This window comes from Pteropus medius, unplaced genomic scaffold, assembly GCF_902729225.1.
Source record: "Pteropus medius unplaced genomic scaffold, Ma_sr-lr_union100, whole genome shotgun sequence".
NCBI lineage: Eukaryota > Metazoa > Chordata > Mammalia > Chiroptera > Pteropodidae > Pteropus > Pteropus medius.
The window spans coordinates 5,877,706-5,901,021 of record NW_024349519.1 but is presented as its reverse complement, the minus strand read 5'-3'; the positions used below and the strand labels follow the sequence as shown (position 1 = coordinate 5,901,021).

Here is a 23,316-nt window from a genome sequence, read left to right as displayed (position 1 = left end):
GGACGCTTATGTAAACTTCCCCCTCCCGCAGGTGCACGCGCGGACCACAAAACGCTGAGAGAATATGCAAAGCCACCTCTTGAAGAAATCATCTCCACTCTGCCCATAACAATGATGTCAGCAAATGGCACGTTTAACCAAGTTCTCACTTGGAAGGGCTCATTAACATATGAATTCTTTCCGCAGGACTTTTCTTGCATTTCGGAGTGATTCCTACTGCTTAGCGCAGGAGATTTATTTTTATCAGTAAATAACAGCAAAAGAAAAGGAGCCAGGTCACGGGATGCACTTAATTAATCAAGTACATGAACAAGAATTTTTATAAGTAGATTAAGTGAATATCATTATTCAAACACAAGAACGTGCCCCTTACCTAAGGCTAATCTTGCTTCCGAACGATTTTAAGAGAAAGAGAACTTTGGCATTAGATGTCCACAGAAAGGACCAAGAAAAGCAAAACAAACAACCACCACCAACAAAAAAACCCCCAGAACCTCAAAGCAAGCCCAGAAATGACAGATTAGTAATCAGATTCAGCAGATTCAGCAGAGGTCTGAATCTTCTCTGAACTACAAACTTTAATTTCTATAATAACTTATCACAAGGTTATAAAATGACAAGCAAATGGAGAGAAAAAGAGGCAATAGTTGTTTTGCTAGCTAATAAAAGCAATTTAAAACGGTCACCAATACCTTCAATTTCTTTGGTATCCTATTTTATTTTTTTAGGTAAAAGAAAAATCCTTCTACCATCAGGATTCCTTGGGAGTGGTTTGCAACATATATGTTTCTGCAGTATAGGACTGAACAATAGCCCATTGTAACTGATTTAAAAATACACAAACAAGTTGCCATAAATAGAGCAGTCAAGTAAATACCTCTGTGGCCAATTTCTGTTATCTCGGTTGCAAAGCAAGGCAGCTGAGAAGTTGCTTTTTTTAGTTACTTTTTTAAAGTGGCAGAGACAAAAAAAAAAGTGGCTCTGTCGGTGGGGTGGTTTGGAAACACAGATTGAGACAACAGGATTTGTAACTCTGTTGGCCAATATAGATTCCAGTTTTGAAGACCAATTCTAAGACAGAGCTTCTCTAAACTTCCCCCATTGTGTGGGGATTTGTGGGAGGGTTGGGGGAGGACTTCAAAGGTAACCACTTTCCTCTGTGGAGTTGTGAAATTAACCATGAATACCTAGGTTAGACTTCCTTTTCCTATTTCATTCTGTTAGGGCTTCCTCAGGGAAGTCATCAATTGACAGTATCATAGGACAGATGTGCAATCAGTTATTAATTTAAATCAAACCCTAAACTATCATATCATTATGATAAAGGGAGGTTCAGCATGCCAATGCTTTAAGCCAGGTGGATCCTTTTTGAAACTGCTTTGAAAGGAGAGCTACAAGTTAGCCAAGGCCACAGAACCCTCCCAACTACAAAGCATAGTAACACTTAATCAGTATTAAATGTCAGCCATTGTAAAGTGTGCTTCCTCTAACGCAGTTACTTATAAATACTGTTTGTTACATTATCAACAGGTACTGTCAGTTTTATTGTCTATTGTTAAGTGATTTTAGTGATGAAGGAGTTTGGAGACAGTTAAAAGCTTCCAACTAATGTTTAATCTGAATCTAACAGCCTTTAGTCTGGTCTGAAAGGCATTGTTATTGTCAAGGGTGAACTTATGCAAGGATAGGGAGCAAGGACTCCAATCAGCACCTTTTTGTTTCAGCCAGGTGGAATATTCATTGCTTGCAGTTCACACTTGAGGGGAGGCTGAGAAAGGAAGCTCAGAAATTCTCAGGACTTGGTTCCCTCACCCTATTCTGGTCTCTGCTCTACTGTCACCTCCTCAGAGAAGCCTTCTCTAACCCCTGCCCCCAATCCCAAATATCATCCCTCCCTTTGTTGGCGCTATTCGTCTTCATAGCACTTAGCTTGCTTGAATTATATGTCTATTTGTCCATGTTTGTTGTCTTTCTCTTCTGCTAGAACATGGGAACTTTAGAGATTCACTATCTTATTCTCAGCACCTGGGTCATGCCAGGCAGTAGCAGACAAGTTCAATAAACATGAGTTGAATGAATGATTTCTGGACATTCTTCTCAGGCCCTCACATCTATATCATACCCGTTTCTAATCTAAAACCAGACTGAACTGCAATGTCCTACTAGAGGAGCCTATGGAAGAAAAACAGAAAAATGCCAAGGGCATTTGTTTGTCAAATGCCAGCCAGTTCTATTGGGTCTGGAAGAAAGAGATAAAGTACAAAATATAAAGCAAACCTTGGTGCTATTCCTTAGTTCTTCTGTGGTTTGTATACAGTGACCTTGAGGTCTTTTTCTGTTCTGTGCCTATTTTTTTCATTTGTAAAACAGACCTGCTTTCTAGTTTTAAGAGTCAGAGTTGTTCTTGGTCTCAGACATTTGGAAAGATTTGTAACTAATTGCCAACAATCTAGGAATAGTCTATTTAATGATTGGATGTCATTAAGTTTCTTAATAGAAAAGGGAGACCGAGGGCGCTAATATTCATCAAATAACATCTCACTCTGTTTGAGAGACAGTTGGCATATAAAATGTTAAGTAGGGTGACAGTTTTGGTCTTCAGTGGGAACACAGAGTCTTAGAACAGCAGTTTGGTTGTGTTTGCCATGGGTTGGTCTGTGTAGAGATAGAATCACAACGCCTGTATCTAGAATATAATTTCTAATTAAAATGGCTTTAAAAATTTTTTCAAAAATCACAAAATCATACAATTTTAGAGTCGACAAAAGCCTATGGGATCCTCTATCTTGTCCAGATAAAGAAATGAGAGCCAGAGGAATAATCGTAATAATTCTTAATGCTTGCTACCAGATTTGTTACCACCAAAAGCTTAAGTATTTTTCTTTCTTGTTAATTTTAAACATTTCTGTTGTACCTCAGGTTTGGCCATACACCCTGTGGGGTCATGGCACATTTGCAAGTTCTAGTTACCATTAGCTGAGTCTGTAGCACCCACAGGGAAGGGCCCCAAGGCAGATATCAGCTCTTCCAAGAGTTAACAGGCATTACGGTGTTTTATAATAGGTTGCAGTTTCTCTAGGTCTCCAATTACTTTCTTTCCCCTTTGATTATATTTAAAGCAATGTGATTAGAGAGTACTGGTTCTTTAACATTTTTTACACCCAGTCCCTCTTTAGAGTTACTACTTCAATCCTCCCAGCCAAACATTTCCTCCCCCTACTCCAACTGCCTTTGTGAGGTAAATCCTTCCTTCAAAGTACCCTGATGCATTGAGTTTGGAGTTAGGATACTTAACTCCACTTAAAAGTATCTATTCTCTGTCAATTAATAGATTCTTTGGTTGAGTCAAAAGATATTCGTTGAAGGGCAGTACTATTAGACCTAGACCCTTCCCCCTTAACTTAAGGATTTCCTTTCCTAAATTTCATATTCTATTTATATCTCGATTTATTTCGAAAAGAAAACAAAATATATGAGTGGGAAAAATTATTTTATTTTCTAACATACACAACAAATCATGATACACTGTGATTACACTACAACTGAGGTGTGGCTAAATTCTAATATGAGACTAATAGGAAATATCGCTTAATCCGTTCTGGTTAGAAGGTGAAGATCGAGGAAGTGTGAAGGTGGGGTGACATCTGAGCTGGATTTAAGGATTAAAAGGAGCTGATCAGGGTAATTAATACAGTAGAGTTGGGGTAGGGAACAGGGCCTAGCACAGGTTGAGCCAATTAAAGACTGAGGGCCAAAGGAATGAGTAGCTCTTCAACCCATGGTAATGGGATGGGAGGACAGGAAGATAGGAAGCAAAGGCCAGAGGGAGACAGTGCCTGAAGGAAGGCAGGAACAGACTGTGAATGGCTGTGCATGCCAGGACCTCTAAGCTATTCTAGGGGCTGTGGGGAGCCACAGAGTTTAAATGAAGAAGAGTGACATGATTGTATCTATGCCCTAATTAGAGAGGGGGCAGAGAGAACAGTGTGGGGTAACCAGATGGGAACAGCCTAGACGTTGGCCCAGTAATCAAGGGCAGAGAAGACAAGACAGTGTGTCTGAGGGTGAATAAATGGATTCGTGGTGGCCCTGTATGTATGTATGGTGGGGGTCAGAGGACAGGCAGATGGGGCACTGACATCCCTAAAGGAGTCAGCATGGTTTACTTGAAAGACAACCAACAGTTTAGTCCTGATGTGAGTGCTAACTCAAGACCCCAAATATTTTTCACGGCCCATGGGAGACAAACTCAAGGTAATCTGAAACATTTACAAATCTAAGCTCAAAGTTTATCTTCCTGTGTATATTTAAAATCAATATCTAAAATATAGTTTTTACATCCTCTAGGGTTAAAGAGCTCAAGGGCCATCGTTAGGAAAGGAACAGGGACATGATTAGAAGATTATCTGTGTCCAAGACCCAACCTAACTAACTGCGACTGCAGAGATCAAGGTGACACTGGAAAGTGAGTGTAAGTGGGGGTCTACGATCTAGCAGTTAGTGTTTTATATAAAACATTAAATAATAAATATTGCTTTGTCTTAAATTTTAAAATTATACAATATTTTTTGCTTTAGCCCATGAACTACACACTCAAAGCTATTTCGCTCACCTGTTTATTTTCTTATGCTACTTAAACTCTCCACCACCTAAAATGGTTGATTCTCCACAAGGGAAAATCTGGGCCAACAAAGGCATGCTGGCTTTTAACACTGTTAACTGTGTGCTATAACTAATCAAGGTGTTCTTAGAGAGGTGTCAGCAAAGAATTATTTCAAGCAGCCAGAAGCCTCTTGCCAAAAAGAAAAAGGTCAGCAAAGCTTTCCATAACATTTCTTTATCTTATCTAAGATCCCAAGTCCCTTTCTGCAACTGTGGGAATTTAAAGGAGGTGATTTTGTAGTGGAGACTGGTTTACAAGCTTTAATTAGATTGTGTCAGGGCCAGGATTTGGAATTCAAATTATTCTGCTGGTCCTGAGTCACATAGTTCCAGATAAGTAACAGTCTTTTGATACAAGTTACTTTTAATATTTCCTTTCTCCTTTATGCCTGGCGCTTTAGTATCTTCAACACTGAGTTTGCATTGAATTATAGAGGGGTTAAGGGCAGGGATCTTGTCTGTTTTGTGTAGTGATATATCCCAAGTACAGAGACGCACAGGCCTGGTACATTAGGCACTTTGCCTGGTACACAGTGGATTCTCAGTAAATATTTGTGGAGTGGCGAGTGACTGTTCTGTACTAATTTGATCTCCCCCGAACCTGACTCAGACCTTGCACATACTAAACACTCCCAGTTAGATCTCGATTATCAGTCTATTAATTCTTTTTTTTCTTTATTTTTATTTGGATTTTTAAAAAAGTGAGTCAACTAATTTGAGACTCAACATTCCAGTTTTGATATTTAAAGGAACCTTGTCAAATTTATCATTTAGGTAATTTGTTCTTTGTGGCTGATAACATCTGATATGAACTTAAATGAATTGGCTAAACTGAAACTCTCTTTAGAAAGCTCAAATTTCTAAATCATACTCTCTACTCACTTCCGAATCAATACCCTCCTTCCTCCTGTATATGGTACCACCGAGTTAGCCAGAAATCTGATCATCACGGACATTTTCTGTACTCTAGCTGCCCGCCTTCTTGCCTACCCTCATTCAATTACTTACCAGATTTTGCATCCTTTAACTTTTCTGTTGATTCTGCATCCCTCCTCCGTACCCTGATGACTACAGCTGTCCATCTTCCGCACCCTGCGATGCTACAGAAGCCTAATTCATCTCCTCAGGTCTTCTCATCTCTACATTCTTTCTCCTTCCCTTTACCACATATCTAATGTGCTAGTCTCCTACTTTAAATCCCTCGGTCAAAGTTTTCCCAACACCTGCACGAGATAAAATTAAGGTTCTTTGCAGTGAAGACCTCCATTTCAGGCCCTGCTGATCTCTCCAACTCTCTCCATCTCTTGCCATACCTCACTTTAGGCTCTGGAACTGGTGGTTTCCAACCATATCATGCTGTTTTATGACTAATTCTGCTGTTTTACCTACTTGGAGCTGTCTAGCCACTCACTTTTATTTGCCTGGCTCACTCTTACTTCAAGACTTGATTCAGGGTAGGTCCAGGAAATGTCTCCTGAAGCCCTATTAGACCAAGGGCTTGTACCGCCACTGCTCCAGGACCCTCCATTAGTCCCAAGACTCCCATCTTATTCAGGCCAGTCCCTCCACAAAAATTATTGCTTATTTTCTTTTGCAATCAGAAATTCTATTCATTGGAATAATGGGATGCTCTTCCTATGTGCAGGCAGCTTTGGGATAACCCAGAGGCTCAACCTTTCCACTCAGCAGCTGCACCAATAAAGATGGTCTATAGTCACTATTTTGGTTAGTATTAGTGTATGGAAGAGATATGTTTTTCGAGAAACACACTTCTGGTGTTTCCAGCTCCTTCAAAGAGCTTTCCCAAATGCTTCTATTGTCCTTCAGCCAAGCCAGTCCCAAACAGTTCAGTAACCAGCTATTCTGAGTGGAAACAGTCATGTTAGGTTGCTGGATTAACACAGACCACAGCAAGCATGACACCCCTTCTTGAGTGGTCAGCTCATAATTTCAGATATGTTAATCTTGTCTCTAGACTAGATGCTTCTTGTGAGCAGTATCTGACCCCGTCTGTTATTTCACAGTATTGAGCATAAAAAAGATGACTTGATAGAGTGGACTTTGGTTACATACAGTGGATTTTGGTAAGATGCAGAAGCCAGGACTACGTGAGTGGACTTTTCTCCAGTCATTTACATAAGTAACACACCCTGAAGTGGCATAGGCTATAGTTCCATATGCAAAACTGCCTGATCCAACACCCATTTACACTGCTTCAAATCCAAACCTCTAAAACACAACCAAATCCTTAATAGTCTGTTGTGGACCACAGTGAAGAATAATTTTTAAGGCACAACGTAAATGTAAAGTGATAGGAGATCTATAACATCAGCCTCAGAGTCTGTGGGATAGTGAAACTGGAAGTTAGATTATTCAGAGACAAAACATAATTCTTAGGCTAAAGGTGAAAGTGGCTGCTTTAGAAAGTGAAGGATTTTCTAAGGAAAACCTGGGTGTGCTTTCTCTGAAAATGATCATGGTGAAGAAGCTCTGTCAGGGATTAAAGTGGGGTCTGAGTGGTTCTGGAGGCTGGGAGCATCCTTAGCACCCTTTAGGGAAAGGAAGCATCGCCTTGGGGCATTCCATTGAGTGCCTGGTATAGGGCTTTCCTTTCAACAAGTATTCAGTGACTTAAAGACAGTGGGGACTCGGTATAGAAGGAGGAGTCAAGTATGTATTAGAATTGAATGTCATTTTGGATGTATAGTGTGATGTTACTACATTTTCTTTGGTGATATATTAAGAACACAATAATGCTAAATAAATCTCCCGTATTATTATTATAGCAAATGTAACAACTTATAGAGTATTTGTATGCTAGACATTGTACTAAATTTTGTACATTTTTTTTTAAAAAAAATCTTTATAACAACATAATGTAGATCTTATATTCCTCATTTTACAAATGAGAGAAGGTAAGTTGCTTACCCACCTAATCATCAGCTAATTAGTTCAAGAGATTGGATTTAAAACCTAGTCTGACATCAAAGCCTGTAAACTGCTATATTATTTGCTTTTAAAGCAGAGCTTCTTATAAGTAGCAAAATAAAATGTGTTGCTTTCCCCAAATTGTCTTTCAGCAACATCATCAGGAAGTAGGAAGAATAATTCTAGAAGTTTTAAATACTGGGTTATTTTAGGTAGAAATAAAGCAAGAACTGTCAGTCTCACTTAGGGGAGCTTAATGACAATATATTGGCTTTGCTGGCCTCTAGGACCAAAGAGTTGTCAGCTCAAAGGAATTGGACAACCCCCATCTGCAACCCTGGGGGCCCTCAGACAAATGAGACCCTGTGCTTTAAAGCAGTTCACTGAATCATTTTAATTTCTATAGATACAAAATCATTTTATTGTCCAAATACAACAAAACTGCCCTGTATTTGAGGATCATTTATATAACAGTTGCTCTGTTGCCTATTAAGTCATTACCAGTATCAGGGCATGCTAAGCTCTTACTCACTCTCGGATGGGTTCAGCAGCCCAACCATCACCTCAACTTAAAGGCAAATTATGCTAAAGAAAGGACAAATCATAAGAATGGTTCAGTTTATCACTTGTGTGTAACCCATTCCACTGAACACATCTCACATGACATCCTGAAGGCAAAAGGCACTGAAGTAATGCAGCCATTAATAAACTTGTCAGACAAAATTGATTACAGCTCAACTCCCAGAACCATAATACATTATTTTTTAATTTTTTTTTAAGGTCCTTCAGCTCAGTTGCAGCAAATGAAAAAAAGAAGACAATGGAATTAGTAATCTGCCTAGCAGCTTTTCTGGGCAATTCTAATGCCCAATATGTCCCCTTAACAAAATTTCTTGCAGATGAGCTCAAATAATAGGAGACTCATATTACATCACACAGACTTGTAAAGACAATCTGCTTCCTACTGAACGGCAAACATTTTTACTTAACACAAACTCTAGTTCCAATTTAAGACTGCTGATTGTATTATTGTTTATGTACTAGAAAAAACCATGTTTTGTTTTGTTTTTTCATCATGAACCATTTCTGAAGTTTTTAGCTTTCAATAAATTCTAACAAGATTCCAGGAATTTCTGAAGTATTTTCTCTACCTTTTGGAAAAATATGTTTGGGAGGAGGAGGGAAGCAATTTAGTGAAGACTGAAAATGTCATTAGAAAATAGTTTTATGACATATCATGTTTTTAGAATATGAAGAGTCAAAAGTTTTTTTTTGAAAGAATCCAGTGATATCGTTAGACAATCTCTTCAAATGGAGATACCACTCAAAAGATAAAAGAGGAGGGCAAATTCCTACACAAGCAACACTTAAAGATCGTCTTCTTTTCTAAGAATCTTCTCAACATGAAACTGTCAAATCCCTAAGAATACCATTCATGAAGTGCAGTTGTTTTTTCACAATCAGGCATATTAAAATCTACAGAAAAATGCTGGTCACTCTGTTTCTCATACCTAATTAAAAGAGTTCTTAAGGAGAATAAATATGATGATCACATACATAAATATCAGGATCCTTTAAAGCCTATAGTGGGAACGTCTAGGCATTTTCATGCTGCTGCTTTGTAATAAATTTAATTTTGAGTTGAATTAATTATAAGAGGAAAACTAATTCAAGATGACCACCAGTGTGCTGCCTACCTAGCCTGCCAATTTTCTGTGCATTGAGAAAGTATTCACTGTCACCATCATTGGTGACATTACCTGGAGAAATTAGGAAAAAGTGGGCTGGGACCTCTGCCATGTTACTCCCAGGAACCTGCCAACAGGTATGTCAGCCATGACCCTCACTGGGTAGATTGCTGGTGGCAGATTTTCTTTTGAATAGAGGAGGAACCGACAGATAATTTACAGAATAGCTTGGAAGTGAATGGACATTAACACTTATTTTGTTTTGTTTTCCAGATGTCCATGAAGGGAGGAAATACAGAAATACTTAACCAGGATACTTAAAAGGTATGATTTAAAAAATAATTAATTTCTTCTCTGCTCTTTTCTAGTTCTAACTCTCAGAGACTCACATTTTACACTGGAATGTATTTTTCGAGGCAAATGGGAAAAAAGGACCAGATTTCAGATGTCTCTTTTCTCTATTTCTTTCCTTCGCCGTAAGGCTTTCTTTATGGAGCTTTCAGTCTTAGGTTTCCATAACCTCCTAATGCAAAACAGGCTAAGAAGAGCAATGACTATAACAAACCACATGTTGCTTTGCTTTTCTTTTCTGAGGAGGAAAAAAATCCAGCTTACAAGAAGAGTATGCAAACTTAGCTGTTAACTGAAATAAAAGATGTTTTAAAGGTTTCTTAACCCCAGTCATGGCCATCTTGTAATATTTTAAAATATGAACTGAAACATATGATTATGATAAACTCTGATTTTACTTAAAAGCAAACAGAAGATGTTAAAACCATGGATAACAGTTTACAAAATTAATTTTGACTTACGAGGCAATCTGAATATTTTCACCTAGGCCAAAGATAAGAGACACAATAAAAAATTAACTTCTAGGATTTCATTGTGAAATCGGACACTAGTGCATTCTGAAGTCTGGATTAACAATCTATATCTGGGCTTCCACGGACTTGCATAAATTATTCAAAAATTTTATGGCTCAATTCAGCTGTCAAAGAGAAGAGCCTTTTGACAACACTTCACACCTGTTACTTATCTAGTAAAGTCCTGGGCTTAGTTACTCCCACCTGGGATGAGCATGTCCAGACTTCCCTCACACTCACTTTACACAAGGGAATAGGTTCTTTGGAGTGCCGGGTAGTAAAGAAATTAAGACACACTAAAATCCCTGGAATTTTCCCAAAATAGACTGTCACAATACAGATCCTAACTAAAGTAACCACTGAGAAAGGAGCACAGACCTTACAAAACCATCACAAGATATGTTCTATTTCGAACTCTTCAATGTAACATATACATACATACACACACGACAGTGAAGAGCTACTGACTTCGGATTCTGTTCTAAGGAAAAAACAACCAAAAGTAAATAAAGAGTAACAGAAATTATGCAAGCTAACTTTTCTTCTGGTTGTTATAGTCATAGGAAATGTGAATGCAGGCTATTAGTGACTCCATTTTATTTCTTTATTCCTCTCCCCAAATCAATATCCATCAGAATATTCCCAGCTGCTGGGGTAATTCTCAGCTGTGGGAATCTTTGATTTACCCCCAAACCTTTTTCATCCACTGACTCAACTCACTTAATAAAGGGATGAAGCCTAGGTCAAGTGTGAGATTCCTACAACCTCTACAAATAACCTCCCTGTGGTCCTTCTATAGTCAATCAGCATATCATTCAAGGGGATTCTGGTTATTGAATTATGTGACAAAGGGCATTCTTGGCAAAAGAGGTTTGAGACAAACATCTAGTTTAAATTCTGAGTCAGTGGCAAAAAAGAAACAAAAACTTAATTCCTTACAAAAATCACATGTGGATTTTAAAAGTTCTACATAGTAACGATCACACTGAAATATCAATTCTGCTGATGGTTTTTTAAAAAGGGAGATAAGATGCAGAGAAAAGTGGGGTCCTAGGAAAAGCCTACATCATAAAATATGAAAGTACTTAAAAAGCAGGGGACAGTAAAAGTTGAAGACAGATTTCTGCAAACAGAGCCAGAGTAAGCTCAGAGGCGCCTCTCCTGGACAGGCATCCTGGGAGTGATGCCAGGAAAGGAAACTTCTAGTCCAGGGAAATTCGGTGGGCAGAGTACAGGAAAATCGCTTAGTTTTAATTCAAGTGTCTTTAAGGAGAATATTCTGGCAAGGAACAAAAGGGTACCTGCTTCCAACAAAAGCACATTGAGTGGGCAGAAAATCTGACTGGAACAAGGGTCACTATGAAACTGATTCCACAAATGGATTACTTCTCTCTTTTGGTGGCATCTGAGCATGGCAGGGACATTAGAAAGCTATTTTGATGCCAAATTGGCTGTGTTTGAAAATATTAATTGAGATTTGTATTAGTTAAGACTCTATGGTTGCAAGTAATAGAAACGAATTTAAGGAGAAAAAAGGTGAGGTGGTGATAATTTACTGGAAGGATATAGAGATGTCTCAGGAAACACAGGGCAGGAATGTAGCTGAGTTTCAGAAAATGACTTCGATTCAGAAATGGAAACCCTCAGAAGTCTAAGGCAGTATTCTTCCTCTGTCTTCTGTCTCTGCTTCTTTCCACTTTATGCTTCTCTCCTCACAGACAGGACTTTGTGGTTCCTCAGTCTATGAGGTTAAAAAACGGCCACCTCCAGTTTTGGGGTTAGAATCCAACATGACTGCCAAGGGCCTACCACTTGACCCTATTTCCATGGGAATAGATAGATTTGGATTTGGGAGTGCGCATATTATAGGCTGCAATCCAGTAATGCCCAGAGAAGGTGGAATTGTTTTGCACAGATACTCCAAAAATGTCTATTAAATGGATTTAAAAATTCTATTTGTAGAATGAGGCAAGAGTATCTACTATTAGATATTATGGTTGGGAATTAGGTCATCCATTTTAGTGGTGATCAAGCAGCAATGAATGGAAATCACCTGACTAGAAATCGCCTGGAAAGCCTTACAGATGCCTGGATCATATCCCTATAGATTTTGATTCAGTAAGTCTGAGTTAGGACCCAGAAATTGCATTTCATACTGTCTAGCTGGGTAATTGCAATTTTTAAGAGAGTTTAGACACCATTCATCTTGGTTAGTCTTGGTTAGTAGCTCTTCTAAGACCATGGTAAATTTGTAGAATGAGAAGGAGCTACTTTAAGTTTTCATTGAGCAGTCAATGAAAAATTCTACTGGATATCCCAAGGTCTTCAATACTGCTCCTGAAGCAGTCATGCTTGATGAGTTAATCTCAGATTCCTTTCATGAAAAGTTCTGAAAGAATAAATGTCACTTTAGGGATTTAACCCACCTACGTTGTCTTTCTCCAGTGAAAGTTAACTTCTCTTTTACTATGTTAGGCAAAACTATTCTTTTGGTTTGGCTTGTGGTGCTGGTTTTAATCCACAAAACTTTTGAAAACTATGGTTTCTCATGGATGTTTGTAGAATGGATTAAAAAAACATGAAATGAGAAATTTAGAAATTAAAGCCAATTCACATCTAATATTTAAGCCCATTGTTTTGGGAGTATGCAATGCTTGATTTTAATTATGCATAGTTTCTGCAGTTTCAACACATTTCCTATGCATGAGCTCCACTCTCATGAAGCTTTTGAGGCAAGTGCTACTTCCACAGATGTAAATTAACTGCCGTCCTGCTGGGTAGGGCTGTTGAAACTTGAAGGCTGCTGGGCAGCTGCTGTCTCCCTGAGTTTCGAGTGTTCATTAGCGTCCCAGCACATGAACACATAGCAGGCAGATCACATGTCATTTGGGGGTCAGGGGGTACTTACTGAAAATACATAAGCAGATCAAGTTGTGTAGACAAAGCAGAAAAACAATAAATCACGTGACCCTTACAGACATAAGATGGGAAGGTGTTTGAATCCTTTTGAACTAAACATACTCCAATTCACTGGGAGAGTACAATATTGGCAGAGGACAGAAAAGGTTTCCCCTATCCTACAACCCACTATTTGCCTCAAAGTGACAACTAACAAATGATTCAATCTGTTCACAACTTTATGTATCTCTTGCTCTTCTCTGCTACATTAATTTTCCTTTCTTCTTGCATCGGTTCTACACCTTTTCTCTTGCTTAGTCTTCTGATTTGTTTTATTATACGGGAGAATTTTTCTCGAGCTATCATCATATTAATTTAAGAAGAATTCTTCCGGAGGAACTAACCTGCAGTCCCCATCACACCATCAATGGAGGTGGCATCTGAGCAGGCAGAAGAGCCTAAATGATGTTGATGGACATTTCCAAAGCTTGTGCATCTGTGTCGATTTAAGGCAGAAAAATAGAAGACGACTATGGCTAGTCATCTGATAGATGACACATTAGCTTATCACCGAGCTGAATTGCAGTACTGACAGTATTAATTTTTCCTCATTAGCCACAGAACAAGGTAACTACATATCTGAGGATTCACAGTAGGATAAGATCACAACTCCTGTTCCTGAGTGATTTTTATCAGGATATGAAATGCGATTACGTCCATCTCATTTGAATTAATCCATCAATTTGTCACTTTTGTGTTTTATAAAAGTTAATTTTATAAGAAAACAAAAGTGAAAATATATTTTAATGACGATTGAGAACACTGCTTTAAAATTTTAAAGAAATTATGAAAAGACAATCATTTTTTTGTAATGGTTATAGTGGAAATCAAAAGTATGGATAATGTGTCTCTGGGCAGGAGGGAGGGAATAGGAAAAGGGGCAGAGAGGGTGGAATGTTGGCCTTGGACTAAGGGTTTTTATAAAGGATCCTCCACACTCTTACTGCTTAAGGGCACTATGAACTTTATTACATGTAAGGCACTAATCTTAGTACAATGAACTTTCCTTTTAGAATATCCTGTACCATTACCTTGAACATTTTTGGCTTAAAATTGAAGTATGCCTGAACATTATGTGTAATGTAATTCCCACAAATGAGCTACTGTTTGGAAAAAAGGAAAAAAAAAAAAAGCAAGTGGTCATAAATCTGTAAATCCCTGCTGCAGTTTTCAAGATAGCCTTTATTGGTCTGGGCTCAACAGTTTTAGACATAAGTATACAATATATACCAAATTAGAAGTGTAAAATTCATCAACAGAACTCATTGATAAAGAACTGTTGCACAGATTTATTCTTTAGAGCTTTATTTATTATTTATAAATAGGTATATTATTTATTTGTTTGTTTGCTTCAAGGAAAAATAATAGGGAGAGAAATCTGCTTTAGGTCAAATACGTGCAACATATCTCAAAATTGCCTGGCTCCAAACACAGATGGGCAGAGAGTTTCTGAAAGCAGTGAAAAGGAGAAAGAGTGATACGGAGGTAGTGGGGTATATGCTTTCAGGGGCCTTGGGAGTCTGTGGAGCTCCACTCAAGTCTCGGATACAGGGGGAGGCCAAGGCTTGTCACAGCAGTTCTGTTTCTGACACTAACTAGCTCGAGGACCTTTACCCCTCTGGACCTCAGTTTTTCATCCACAAAATGGTAAATGATCTGTAAAGTCTTTTAGCAGTGAAATCCTACAATTCTCTGATTTCTTTAGTATAGAAAACTTAGGAACAAAAAGTCGGCTGTATACAGATGGGCTACTTTAAACCGAAAGGCTGTTTGAGAACTTGTTGCTACACCCCAGAGTGGTGAAGTAGAAACAACCACATCTATTCCCTTCGAGACGAGCAGCCTGCCAGTGTTGGGCCCTGCTCTTACAGAGAAGACCATAGACTGTGGTGAGCCTGACAGTCTGAGCAGCCAGCCACATGACCCCAGTTTTGTTGTTTTGGGGTTCAGAAGTCTAAAATTTCAACTAAAAGTTCCTAGGCACGTACCCTAAATTCTCTACCTCATCTGCAGCTTCTTAGTCTGAAATGGAAAATTCTATTTTGGGAAACCATCTAGAGATGCATTTAGGCTAACATGAAGGGAAAGTTGGAAAGCAAACTCGAACATAAAACATAGAAACTCTCAAAGAACTGCTGAAAAAGGAAAATGAAATTCTTCCTTTAAAGTGCAGTCTAGAATAAACTTCTAAAGGACTTTTAAAAAATGTTCCTATAGCACCTGTCACTTCCCTTTCATATTCTTTTCACCCTTTAATTATTTGTTTGGTGTCTGTGGTCTCTGTTGGGTTGGAAGACTTGTAAGGATGGAGAACAAGACTGGCTTTGCTCAGTGCTATATCTGAGAACTTTCCTAATACCCATCACAGAGTAAGGACTGACAAAGGTTTGTTGAGTGACTGAATGGCCGAATGATGAATGTAATTAACATTATGAGAATATCCAAGATGTGGAACACTCAGGATACTAAAATGTCAATTAAAAATGACTACTATTTATTCCATTTTTCAACTTTCTGTTCTACCAATGACGTTTCCTAAGAAATAACTCATGCCATTTGGTCTGAAGGATAATCAAGATCATTTTTCAGTCAGAAAGCCTAACGTTTTCTTGAAAAAGTATTTCACTGAGTTTCATTTATATTTTATTCCTGGTATAAGTAATCTCTTTTTATGAGTAAACAAATAATTCCCCCAGATTGATGCTATTTCCCCCTAAATCTTTATTGAGATGGGGATTTGGAAGGTTTGCATCTCTGTAAAAAAGGAGCCCATGCCCTACACCTGTGTTATTACAGATGCGCTTGAAAAACCTTTATTTACATGCCTAGCAATGACACTAACCTACCACAGTAACTGCTCCGACACGAACTTGCTCCTCCCTTAAGAGCTCTAATAAAAAGTTGTGTGATAAAAATACCAAGGCCTGCTTATCTTAAAGATTCTTCCTAGTTCAAAGGGTCAGTTTCACACCAGGGTCCCAAGTCTTATCAGCAGGCTCTTCAGAGCCTTGTTATTGTAAAACAAAGGATTCTTCCCACTGGCATGACAATGGTACAATCACCAGACACTTCAAAAGAGTCAGGCACGCACAGAGGATGCCCTGAGTTTGCCCCTCACTGCGATGTTTACACACACGTTCCAATAGCTCATCCCACAACAAAGGCCAGGCAGGATAGTCAAGGGCATTACGCCTGCAGAGTAGTCAAGGACTCTCGGTCTCTACCAATAAAGCCAGGGGGAAACTTCAGTTTAAACACCATTTACTCTAAACACTGTGTTCACAAAAGACAGGGTCTCATTATTCTATGAGGGCGAGGAAGCTGCCAGGGGAGTGGAAGTTGAGCTTCAGGGCTACGTCCTCCCCACATAATTAGAGAGAAAGAGAGAGAGAAAGAAGTTTGTCTGCAGGTAATGCAGAATAACCTGCAGGTGTCCACATGAATTTTGCAGATGTGGATAAAAATAAGAATAAAAGACTATACTAGTTTGTAGGATGCTAAGAGAAGGCCTACAGGTATGAGGGTAACAGAAAAGAATTTATTGAATTCCATCTGAGGGTCTGGCCTTGTGGTGGGGGCTCTGATCTGTTGGCCTTATTTGTTTAACTTCCCTGAAAATCAAAAACAAATACTTACTTTCCCAAATCAGGTTCCATGGGAGAAAGAGTATAGAAATCCAGTATCTGCGAAAATGACTGAAAAGCTTACCCTTGAGGTTCTCCAGCCCTTTCTTGGAGACATGTATTAGAGACACGTATAAATAGTATTATTTCAAAGAAACCCAGGCATCCAGACACTTGAAGCAGGAGGCCAACTGGGGAACAGCTTGATCTCTTTTTGATCAAAGGTTAAGTTGTAAGGTTTTCTTTATTTCTCAAATCCTGTGCTTTGTACATTCTAGGCTATCAAGGGTATTTTAAAAACAAGCAAACAACCTCCCATTCTTACAGGGGAACCTTTGAACTTTGCGAAGAGCTTGGTGGCCTTGCTAAGGACCAATAAGACTCTGAGGTCTGGGAAGCTAGCATCTGCATCTGATTCTCCTTTATACATACCATCCCTCTACCCCACTGGGGTTGTGCTATTCGAGCAGCCTTCCTCTTTTCAGGTTTCTATCTTTGGTTCAACCCCAATGATGTTCTTGAATGCCCAACAGAATGGTCCTACTACTAAACCAAATAAAGAGCTCACACAAAGTTCCCAGAGAGTTGGACAGATTTGTTTTGTCAAGAAATAATTTCAATGAGCATTTTAAGTGTGCCTCGTGTGTGTCTACCCTATTTAAAATTGCATCCCTGCCTAACAGACTGTGTATTTTACGTAATCATTTTGTTTGGTTCTTATCTCTGTCCACCTCATGCACCCTACCCCACTGGAATGTAAACTCTGCGAAGCCAAGGATTTCTAGTTTTGTTCACTGACATAGCTTAAGAACCTGGTGCAGGTAGGTATTCAATTAATATTTGTCACATAGATGTATATAAGAAACTGCAGGAGACTGGGGTGTAAAGATGAATAAGAATGGCTCTTTGCTCTGCAGTAACTCCTGATCTACTCCCTGTATTTATATCTCTTCAATGTTTTTCTCATTTTTTGTTTCCCTCTCTCAAAGCTTTAGTATCTCTTTCTAAAAATTATTATACAATCAAACATGGATACAACCTCATTGTATATTAGGAAGCTATTCAATTTAGTACATACAGTAGTCCCAAGACTATAACCATTCCGAAATACATTTGTTGCTTTTCAAAATCCTTTGAGGCATCATCATTGCAATAAAATAGCCCAACAGTTGTACGGTATACAAACATATCCCCGAATCATGAAACATTAATGATCTAATAAAAGCAATTTGTTTCAGATTGCAACAACTGAAACTATGTCGTCTATTTTGGGATTTAAAAATTTTTTATTTTCTGCATTTCATATTTTCCTCTGCATGTGCCAGAAAACTATTAAATCCTCCCTGGCAGATAGTCAGATAGGTCTCTTATCTCATGGTTCTTCAATGGAAGAACAAAAATCATCTTTTTTTTTCTATTGTCAGTATTTTACAAATACAGCTTAATTATTGTTACAAAAGAATGATTTCGTTAACACATGCAAACCAACAGAAACCCTTGGGAAACTCAAGAGCTGATGAGCTAAAAATAAATCTGAATAATTTATTTGTTATATATATGTTGTCAAAGGACTTGTTGAATTAATAGATCCACATTACCAAGTTAAAATGAGAACATAGTTTCTTTGACCATTCTGTTCTATTTTCCATTTTTAAAATTTATTTTTAAAATTTAATTCCATTGAAATGATAGTTTAAAAATCAAACAATTCTAAAAGGCTTGTTTTGAAGAACAGCAGTCCTTTGCTTTTCCTCTTTTCTGCTCCCCAAAGGCAACCATATTCAACTTTTTACTAATTCTTTTAGTATTTATCTCCACTTCTCTAGATAGCACAGAGATGTTACTACCTCAATTTTTTTTTTTTAGACACATTATCCATTAACTTCTACCTTCACTCTATCCATGCACCTTTTCATGAGAGGAAAGCTTATTGAAATCTTGCATTCCTGATATTATCTCAGTCTACCCTTAACTTCAAGTGATACTTTGATGAACTACTGAATTCTAAGCCAAAACTGATTTTTCCTATACTTTTGAGGCACTGCTCTGCTGTCTTCTAGATTCCAGTGTTTTCATTCTGATTTTTCATCCTTTACATGAAACTTTTTTTCTTCTCTGAAAGGTCATAGGACCTTTTATGTTCCTAGCATTCTAAAATTACCTGATGATATATCATAGTATGAGTCTACTTTCAAACACTGTACAGAGTATTTGGTGAGCTTTTGTCCTCTAGTTCTGGAAAATTTATGGAATTGTTTTCTTGATGATTTTCTCCTCCTATTTAGATGTTGGATTCCTGGACCACACTTCCAATTTTCTCATCTTTTCTCTATTTTTCATTTCTTAGTGTTTTTATTTTACTTTCTATCAGATTTCCTACATTGTAGCTTCCAAGACTTCTAGTGAATGGTTTTCCATTTCTTCTCTTTTATTTTTAATTTTCAAGAGCTCCTTTGTCCATGAAAGTTCTTATTTTATAGCTTTCTATTCTTGTGTACTGGGTACAGTATCCTTTCTCAGACAATATGAATGATAACTAATTTTCAAGTGTTCTCTTTCCTGGGTGGTCATATCCGTTATATCTGTTCTCTCTCTCTGTTCACTTCATAAATATTTCTTTCAATGTCTGAAGCTTCTTGACTATCTGTTCATATTTCAGAGTGAGACACTAAAAAGCTGACTAGAAGCTGCCTGTATTTGGAAGGATAGGGGCACGGAAAGGGAGCTTTTTATTCTGTTTTACTCTAGACAAAAATGACATAGGTTGGACTGTTTCCTTTGGGAACCCCTAAAGTCAGTATCTTTATTTGTATTTCATCTTTTGGCTAACCAGATTCTCGAGAGAAGACTCCCCAATCTCCTGCCTACAGTCTGACACCTACCTACATGCTGCGGAAGCCAAGTTGAGACAGGTGACCTGATTCCTCTGGTTTTGATGAGGTATCCCTCCCTCAGCTGTGTCTGGTGTCCCACAGTCTAGAGAGCCTCTATTCTGCTCCCACCAAAGTAGAAATCTTGAGCCTTTTGGGAGTTCTAAGATATAACTCATATTGCTTCTCAACTTTCTCCACATCTAGATTAGGATTTGCTTCCTTCGGTCTTCTAAGTCAGTTACCAATTATCTTGTTTGCCAGACTCCAAAATCTGTTTTTGTTTTTTTTTTCTTTCCTATTCTCTTCATCTTTGTGGGTAACTTCCTTTTCAAAAATAATTTACTGGCATTTTAGTGAAATTCTGAAAGAAGACAGAGCTCAATGCATGTATTTAACCTGCCATCTTTAACCAGAGGTCCCTATTTCATTTTCTCCATGGTTTTTAAAGGCCATCTCCAAATATCAGCCTCATTGTCTCCTCCCAACTCAGACACTTTGTAGTCCTTAAGGTCCAAGTCGAAGGAAGAGGAGAGGAATTTTAGTTAATAAAAGGCAAATGTATCCTTAAATACTTAACTGGGCACTTAAGAAGAGTGGGATATTTTCTTGGTAGTTGAAAAAATGTGTTTTGTTTTGTTTTTTTTTCCCTACATAATAGATGGGTTTCTTCATGCACACCAGATAGACCTGAATTTCTGGAGTGTGAAGGGGAAATAAATGGGTCTCAGGATGTCTCTTCTAGACTTGAGTTTGTAATTCTAAAAACAAGAGCATTTAAAACCCGGCTTAATACAATGCCTTCATTCCATTAGTAAGAAAACTGGTTTAACTGTAGAAGTTAGCTAAATTAATAGCATCAGACATTTTTGAGGACAGATATCTAGATAACATTGTGATCGCTTGCTTGCTAACAAGGATGATTTTTATACCCTAGAGAATTTCTCTTTTTTTTTTTCAAATGAAGTATCTTTCCTTAATAAGTAGAAACAATAAATATACAACATGTTGAAATCCATATGTTGTGAATTTATTTTTTAGCAAAGCAAAGTTATTTAAGTTCTGACACTAACAACAGCTGCCAACTTAATTTGAAAGTGTTAAAAATAGCTCAGTGGTTCTTAACTTTTCTATATTTGTCCTTGCATCTGTCTTCCAATTTTAAAACTATGACACTATTGATTCAAATATATTAAAGTTATAAGATAAATTTTATTTTTATTTTTTAATGCATTTATTTTTTATACTATATATACGTAATTTTTTTAACATTTTATTTTTTTATTTTCCCCTTCTCCTTCCCCCTCCTTTCTTGTAACAATTAGTCCATTGTCCACATCCATGAGTCTCTGTTTGTTTGTCCATTGGTCCTCTGTTTGTTTGTTTGTTCATTTGTTGCTTTTAGGTTTATATCCCACATATGTGATATCATGTGATAAGATAAATTTTAATCCCATTTTTATTTAAAACTGAACTGTATTCAATATATATGTAGTTAAATGATTTTAAAATTTATTTGGCAGTATCTACTGACTGAGGGAGGAATAATACATCTTATATGTCTCAAAAAACTAGCAATAATATCCCTATAGCCTTCCTATAAACTGTAAGTTGCACTTATCAACGAGATAATCTTGGATCTTTGGTTCCTATGACAGCTTTGACACTCACCAGCCGTGCCACCTCCCTGTACCTCTATTTCCTATTCTCTAAAATGGAGGCAGCAATAGCACCTGCATCACGATGCTGTCGATGTGGGCAATAAAAGTGATCATTTATATAAAACGCCATGCCTGCTATGAAATGCATCATGGTTTCATAATTTGTAATTGTCTTCTTCTTTTAGAAAAGTCAGACATGAAATGTTGAAAGAAGGCTTACATTATTTCTCACCTGTGGTACATAAAACTCAGTAAGCAATCATTAGCACCTTTAATATTGAAAAATGTCTTCAATATGACAAATTCTTTAATAGCATTATTTAAGAAACCAATCTGTTGCCTCCACTATCTCATTTGCTGAATTTTTACCATTAGCTTTAGACTTTTACCGAATAAAAGAGATACTTCAGACCTTTGTGGCTTAAAGTACTTGATCAACTCTGATCCCCCTTCTCTGATCTTTTTGAGTGAATATTGATCAATGGCGGTGATGGTAACAAAATAGCATTCCTACATTTAGTGACAAGGCCGATTCTTTTCATCAATCCACAGCTAGATGAACATTTACATGAGACTGCTCTCTATAATTCGAGACCAGTGATGGGGTGAGGGAAGAAATAGTTCTAGAAGGAATGATTAAATTGGGCAGATGGAAGTTGGGTAGCATGATCTGATCCTTCGCTTTGAGTGTTTTAGTCCAATGTTTACTTTATTTAGCAATTTAAATAACATTAAAGGAAGACAGATATGTTTAGCAACATGTGCCTTAAAGAAATTGAGAAATACTGACCTAAACCAGAACTTCCCAATCTTCCTCTCCATATCAGTAGCAGTGGCCCAGTATGACGTATTTCAACCCACAACACTCCTTCCCTCCCCCTGAATTCTGATATGGCATGCCCTCCCTGCAGCCACTGCTCTGTGTAGAGTAACCAGATGTCCTATTTTGCTCTGGAAAATCTTAGTTTGTGCCTCTTTTTGAGGCAAAAATATTGACAGCACCTTCTTTCACCCTCTCAAGTGTCCAGGTTTGGATGATCAATTTTAAGTTCACCTTATACCTACAGGTCCCCAGATCCATGGCGGACCTGGAGTCATAGAAGTAAGAGTTATATGGAATCTCCACAGGAGAGCAGAAGACTCCGCCAGTGCACATCAGCAACTGAATCTCTCGCCGTGCTTTTCCAACATAAGCTAAAATGTGGAAAAGAAAGATAGGGGACCTAGGCAGGCAACGTACATGAGAAGAATATTAACAGATGGTAGACTTTGCAGTAGGACAGCCCTGAGTTAGAATGCTGACTCTCCTATTAACTAACTTCGTGATGTGGGGAAAGTTATTTCATTCTCTTAGCCTCATTTTCCTCAGCTATATAATAGAAATGTAAAATTTCCTTCACCAAGTTGTGATGAGGATTAAAAGAGATGATGCATGAAAGTGCTTAGCACAGTGGGGAGATACTGAGAACAGAACAATGCCAAATAGTCCTCTATATTGTTTTAATTTGACTGAGGCTTCACCTTAATTTATGTTATCTGCATTTACTTAACAATATACTCTCAATCCAAAAGGTTTTTCACTTTGAAAAAGTTCTTTAATTTAGGCAGAGCATCAAACTATTGATTGAATTTGACTGGTTAACAATATAGTGAGGAATTAGAAATCTGAATGTAAGCTTCAAAGAAATTCCAATATGTGCAAAATTTGAATCAGATATAATGTCATAATGTGGTAGTGTGTGCTTACACCTACTGATAGAAGGATCAATGAGTTACAGATATACCTTGTAATCAATCTGGGCACTTTATATTGTCTTAATATAAATATGGATTATGTCATGGAAAATCAAAAAATGATGGGAAAAAACCTTAAAAGCCTTATTTTGAGGAGCATTATATTTCTTTATTAAGTATATATTTAATGGATGAAGGAAAATACCTTTAAAATTAAAATATAATTCAATTTCAAAATGGTTATGAACAGAATACAGTTAAAAATAATAGCAGTAGAAATTAACCAACCAGCTAAAATTCAAAAGAAATGGTCTTCTTTCAATCTGTCC

General features: G+C 37.6%; 1 protein-coding gene across 2 annotated transcripts in view; it reads right to left on the bottom strand.

The window, feature by feature from the left end:
* PRICKLE1 (prickle planar cell polarity protein 1) overlaps positions 1 to 23,316 on the bottom strand; it is a 97,211-nt gene that overhangs the window by 20,924 nt on the left and 52,971 nt on the right. The window lies entirely within an intron of this gene.